Genomic DNA, 6,883 nt, shown 5'->3' with positions numbered 1-6,883 from the left:
TTGCCACATCGTGAATAAGATGAGTTTCTTTAAGTATTCCTCCCTATGTAACTAATTCAAAAAAGTTCATACTTATTGTTTAATATAAAACAGCGAGTAACTAAGGTTTTATATTATATAATAGTGTCCACATGTATGAGGTGTTAAGATGGTAAGTTTCCCGTTAGTTTTCTCAGAATTCGATTGTTTTATATTTTTCCTGTTAGTGTCTTTGATAGCTGACTATACGGAATTGGTTTTTGAAGGCTGTACGGTTGTCTGGTGGCTTTCATCCACTTCTTATGAACTTTTGAGATAGTTATTTCATAGCCAATGGGCATACACCGTCTCCTTAAGCATGCCCTCCTTATTTTTAAATAAAGGAAATAAATCTTTTTTTTTTTATTATTCAACAACAGTATTGCTCGCTGTTAACAATTACTCCACTGACACAGCTATCTCAGTGAAGGTCCCTGTTTCATTAGTACCAGAAGTTCAGGGATTCTTCAGGTAGATAAACTGCATATTGTTAGTCGTTTACAAAATATTATAAATATTACATCAATATAGATAAATAATGCTATTCTAGTTATATTAAAGTATTTATATTATCTAGTCTTATTTTCGGAAAATTTTCATAGTTCATCCGAGTTTGGGATGACTTCTATCAGTTTCCATGTGTTTCCGGATAACGGTTTTTTTCAATCAATATCGAAAAAGATTGTAATTATCTTTGATCTACATCATTATTCAGGTAAGACAGCTATAATCTGAAAGAATAATAGTCGTACGGTAATCAAAGAACAACTATGCTGTTTTTTGGGGGTTTTTTTTGTAATGTATAATGCCTCGTACCAGATTATAATATGAATATTGTAATTATAGTCGCCGTCACGTAAAATTGGCACCATGTTTTTTGTTAAATTTTTTTTAAATATCAGCCGTGTTTACTCAAGATGATGTTTTTCTTTTAGCGGAAGTAAAATCCTGTCCAAATATCCACTACAGTCCTACCTTTTATTGTGTTTGCACTGTATAATCCTGACCTTCACATTTTTCAAGATTATTTACATTGTATAACCGCCATCTTGGTTTCTATGAGAGGGTCCCTTATTCCATAACATTCGTTACTCTCCGGTAATATCATTGTCATTGATGATACAATTTCCCGCGCTTTTATGTAAAGATGACGAAAAGCTCCGAGAGACACAAGAAAATGAAGAGCACGTGGAACTCCACTGCGACACTTCCGGTAATAACAATGTCGGATTCCACCATACAAATTAATCTTGGATTATGTGAAGGTCAGGATTATACAGTGCAAACACAATAAAAGGTAGGACAGTAGTTGATTTTTGGAACGATATTTCATTCCGCTAATTGAAAAACATGATCTGTAGTAAACGCGGTCGATATTTAAGAAAATTTTGACAAAAAACATGGTGCCAATTTTACTTGACGGCGACTATAGAACGAGCCTATTTCTAAACTCAGTTTTAAAAACAGAAAATACATTTATCTTCTTTGTTCTAAACTCTGACAAATAGTGTATTTTGTGAATTGAAAATATAATAACTGTAAGAAAAAAATTAATATCATAATATTCTATATCATTTATTTTGTAACCCCAAATCAAATTTTTTAGTGTTAAAATGTGTTTTCCAAGTTTAACTTTTTCTAACAGATTAAATATGTCTTTCCAAAATTTATCAAGAAAGTGGCATGTAATAAAAAAGTGTTCATAATCTTCTGTAATATTACAGTGATTACAGTCTGAGTTTTGGCATATTTTCCATTGTTTTAATAAAACTTTGTTTGGAAGAATAAAATGTAATAGTTTCCATCTGAACATTTTTAATTTATTTTCTTTCAAATAATTATGAACAAATTTAAGTATGTTTTGAGCTTTATTTTCTATGTTTTCAAAATTTAGTAGTCTCTTCCATTTGTAAAAGCCAATTGGTATTTCTTTATCTTGTTCTAATAGTATTTTGTAAAGGAGTAGGGGCATTAAGGCCTGGTTTTGGCCCAAGAAAACAAAATGTTTGATAACTTTTTCAAATTGTAACATAATCTTTAGAAATGCATAGGGTCAAGAAATATAAATGAAAAACATTAAGATTCTTATGTGATGACGTCACAATTACGTCATAATATATACTGTTTTCACAAAAACGATGAAAATTCAGAATTTATGCAGTTTTCTATCTTTATTTCTGTTGTGGAAACATCGTGCGCAGCCAAGAAACAACAAAATAATTTAACTGAAGCTTTATCATTACTATTGACAAAATCTCACCAAATATAAAGTTGTTTCTTGGGTGCGCACATACTTTTCCAATCGAAAATATACTTAAAAATTTGATGAAAAACAAGGGAAATCACAAAATTTTACAAAATATGCAAATTAAGGCATGATTTGTTGCCATTATAACTTGTTTAATGTCCAAAATTATTTTGTTTTTCTGAATACCTTTTACCTGAGATACTTTTCAGTAATTTTAAAATATGTATGATAAATTTTAAATTTGCAGTAATTTTTGGGCCAAATAAGGGCCTTATTGCCCCTACTCCTTTTACTTGTTTCTAATTTATTTATATTTTGTTTAAAGTTATCTTTGTCATAAATATACACAACATTATCTGTTAGTACATTAGTTGTTCTTGAACATTTTTCAGCTAATATTTTAACCCATTCTTTTGGTATAGCTTTTTTTAATTTTAAAAATTCAGTAATCCAGTTTGTCTTTTTATTAAGCTTTTGTCTAATAAATCTTTCTGTTATATTTCCAGATTCATCTATGATATCATTTATGTATATTATGTTGCTATCTATCCAGTTTTGGAGTAATAATGTTTTTTCTTGAAATTTTATCCACTGATTTCCCCAAATAACTTGTTGGCGGATTAGTCTGTAGATTTTTGGGTATTTATTATTATTATTTTTGTTCTTGATCCAAACTTTGATTATATCAAGATAAAACTCTGGTATCTTTTTTATATCTGGTATTGAATTTATACTATCCAGATTCATTTGCAATATAAGAAGATTATTTCCAAATTTGTTTAAATAAAATTTTGGTATTACTGTCCAGTTTAAGAATTGCTCTGCATTTAATCTTTTAATCCAACCTATTTTTATTGTTTCTATGTATTTCTCTAAATTAATCATTTTTAATCCCCCATTTAATTTGTCGTAACTTAGTACGGAGCGTTTAACTTTTTCTGTTTTGTTATTCCATAAAAATTCATATATCATTTTTTTAAACTGGTTTAAATACTCTTTATCTATGGTTGAGACAGATGCTAAAAAAGTTTTATTAGGAATAATTAATGATTTAGTAACTGTTATCCTTCCTATCATGGTTAAGTTTCTCTTTTTCCAATTAAGAATAATTTTTGCTGATTTTTCTAAAAGTTTTTCAGCATTTAATCTTTGACACTCTTTTTTATTATGACCAAAATATATACCTAGGCTTTTTACAGGTATATTTGTCCAGTTAATATTTTCATGTTTATCTTTGCAGTTTTTTTGCTTCCCAAGCCAAACACCCTCAGTTTTAGCTCTGTTTAATTTCAAACCTGACAATGTTCCAAATGTTTCAATCATATTAAGTGCTTTTGAAATGTCTTGTTTTGTTCTAAGAAAAAGAGTGGTATCATCTGCTAGTTGACTAATTTTTAATGTGTGAGTTTTGCCATCAAGTTTAATTTCAAAGCCTTTGAGGTCATGATCTTGTCTGATCCTACATGCTAAAATTTCAACAGCAATTACAAAAATTATCGCACTGCATGGGCACCCTTGCCTAATCCCACGAAAAATGCTTATAGGTTTTGAAATCCAACCATTGTTTATAACTGAGCTTTTAATATCAGTATATAGAACTTTAATCCATTTCAACATTGAACTTTTGAATCCAATTTTTTTTAAAGCTAAAAACATGAAATCCTACTCTAAAGAATCAAAAGCTTTAGAGAAATCTAAGAAAAGAAGAGCTCACTCTATGTTGAATTTTTCTGCAAAATCAATGATATCTTGAATTTGTCTAATGTTATATCCAATATATCTATTTTTTACATACCCATTTTGATCCCCATGAATAATTTGTGGTAATATTTTACTAATTCTTTGTGCTAATGACTGAGCTACAATCTTTGTATCTACATTTAATAATGTTATTGGCCTATAGTTATCTAAAGATAGTGGGTCATTTTTTTTATGTAGAAGGGAAATAACTCCTATTTTTTGTAAATTAGTTAACTCCCCTTTTTCATATGAAAAATTGAATGTATTAACAGCAAATTCTTTCAGATCTTCCCAAAATATCTTGTAAAACTCTACACTTAAACCATCAATGCCTGGGGCTTTATTGAGTTTCATTTTAAATAGAGATTCTGTGCATTCCTGGATACTTAATAGACCTTCCATACTTTCACTTTCTTTATTGGTTAATTTATGATCAATTTCTGTATTCATAATGTAATCTTTAATATAAGTTATGTTAGGGTTTGAACTTTTGTATATATCTTGATAAAATTCTCTTTCAAGTTGCAATATTTTTGTAGGATCTCTGTGTATCTCCCCATCTTTATCTTTAAGGGCTGTTATTGTTTTTTTTTTGTTTGCCTAGATTTTTCTAATCCTAAAAAGAATTTTGTATTTTTTTCCCCTTCTTCCACCCACTTAATTCTAGATCTAATTTGTGCCCCTTTAGTTTTCGCTTCATATAAATTACTAAGTTTGTTTCTAATTTATTGATTTCATCATTGAAATAGGCAATAACATCTTCTTGGCACTTCAAATTTATACATTCATTTAATTTTTTAAGTTTATTTTCTAAAATGTTTATTTCTTTTACATTGTTTTGTGCTTTCCTTTTACAGAATGCTATAGTATAGTCTCGCACCTCTGTTTTAAAGAGATCCCATTGAAGCCCAACGTCGTTGGTAAGTAATACTTTACATTCATACTGTTTTATAAGTTTTTTAATTATGTTTTGATACTCATTATTTTCTAAAACACTATTATTTATTTTAAAATATCCTTTTCCTTTTTGTTGTGATCTACAGTTTATCATAAGAGATATTGCTTGATGATCTGTATGGGTTATAATGGCTGGTCTTATGTCTGTTGATTCTATTTGAGTTCGTATTTCAGGACAGGTTAAAAAGAAATCAATTCTTGATGCTTCATTGATGTTATTTTTCCTTCTCCAAGTAAATTGTATTTTTTTACCATGTATTTCTCGCCATATATCACTTAACTTATGCGTTTTTTTTAAAGATTTTAAGCTGGGTACAGCTTTTTTTTCTTTAAAGGACTTTTTTGACATATTATGCTTGTTGTCTATATTAGTTAAGGTGTCATTCAAGTCTCCTCCTATAATGACCATTCCTAAGCTATTTTTAGTTATAACATCTTTAACTTTTTTAAAGAAGACATTTCTTTTTTGGGGTATGTTTGGTGCATAAATATTTACCAAGGTATATATACTGTCTTCAATTTCAATACTTAAAAGGATTAACCTGCCTTCCTCATCTTGAAATTTATCTATAAATTTACAATCTATCTCATTATTTATGAAGATTGAGACTCCTTTTGATTTTGAGGTTCCAAAGCTGTGATATTGTTGACCTTTAAATTCATATTCTAAATTTACTTTCAATTTGTCTGTAAAATGACTTTCCTGTACAAACAATATGTTACATTTTTGATACTTCATCCACATATATAATCTTTGTCTTTTCTCTTTTGCACCAAGACCCTGACAATTTATGGAGCAAATATTTATTTTTTTTTGTCATAATTTTCTTATTAAAATTGGTATGTGTTTAAAATACTGGCATGTTAACATATTCAAGCTAATAAATTCCTGTATGACAATACAGATGCATATATATATATCAAATAAACTCAAATCTATATAAAGCATTTGTTCTATACATACATGTATTTTAGAACATGAATTAATATCTTCTATACAAAATGAGCAGTATCTTTTGTGTAAACATGTACTAAATTTGACAAGTAATATTAAGCAATATAAAATTGTCTGCTTATTTTCCTTTAGGTATGATATATTCATTTCATTCTTTTGATTAGTGATGCATTTTAATAATACATTTTTTGGAAACATATTTTCTTGGTTCAATAAATAGCACGTCTTGTTTTCTTTTTTCAGCTGCCTAACGACCTTGACACTGATAAAGGCTTGGCATGAATAAAAACAGTGATCGAATATCGTGGAATCGAACTGCTTGTAGCTGTGTTTATAGAATGTTCCTTCATCCAAGCATATCTTGGATGTGCAGGATGAAGGTCATTCTTAGAATATGAGCCTGAGGAAAGTAATAAATTAGCTTAACTTCTCTATGAGGGGTGAAGCTTACATGTAATATCTCTGTTTAAAGAAACAAACTATAACCACATAGCTGGCCAGTGACCTTGACCCTAGTATATAAGCACCTGTTCCATAATAACTTGTCATAATTTAAAGCAAGTTTGTGTCGACCAAATATAAAACCCATTGGAAAAAGGGTGGGTCTCAGACTGATAATCCATAGGGTGGGAATTAATTACTTTCGAGCCTCAGGCTCATATTCTAAGAATGACCTTCATCCTGCACATCCAAGATATGCTTGGATGAAGGAACATTCTTATTCATATTTCGCCTTCGGTCTCAAGTAATAAATTAGCTTGTTTAAAGTGTAGACACAAACTAAAAACAATTTTTATAAATGCCAACATTTAATAAAGCATAGAAATCACAAGATCATCCAGTAACTACAACTGAAGAAAAGTGTTTTAGTACTGATATTATTCACTTTCCCTTTTATAGAACTTATAAAAAGTTTTATCATATCCAGACTAAGCTGTTGCCATAATGTCTTTAATAGAACATCC

At 29.1% G+C, this 6,883-nt stretch overlaps 1 long non-coding RNA gene across 1 annotated transcript; it reads left to right on the top strand.

Moving 5' to 3' along the window:
- The first annotated feature begins 631 nt into the window (after positions 1–631).
- LOC143079455 (uncharacterized) lies at positions 632–6,263 on the top strand. The gene is made up of 3 exons (XR_012979409.1): positions 632–733; positions 4,864–4,926; positions 6,162–6,263. It is a non-coding gene; the product is annotated as an uncharacterized LOC143079455 (long non-coding RNA).
- The last annotated feature ends 620 nt before the right edge of the window (positions 6,264–6,883 follow it).

The sequence above is a fragment of the Mytilus galloprovincialis genome, chromosome 1, assembly GCF_965363235.1.
Source record: "Mytilus galloprovincialis chromosome 1, xbMytGall1.hap1.1, whole genome shotgun sequence".
Taxonomy (NCBI): domain Eukaryota; kingdom Metazoa; phylum Mollusca; class Bivalvia; order Mytilida; family Mytilidae; genus Mytilus; species Mytilus galloprovincialis.
Note: the sequence above shows the minus strand (reverse complement) of the source record. Positions and strands in the feature narration are given on the sequence as shown.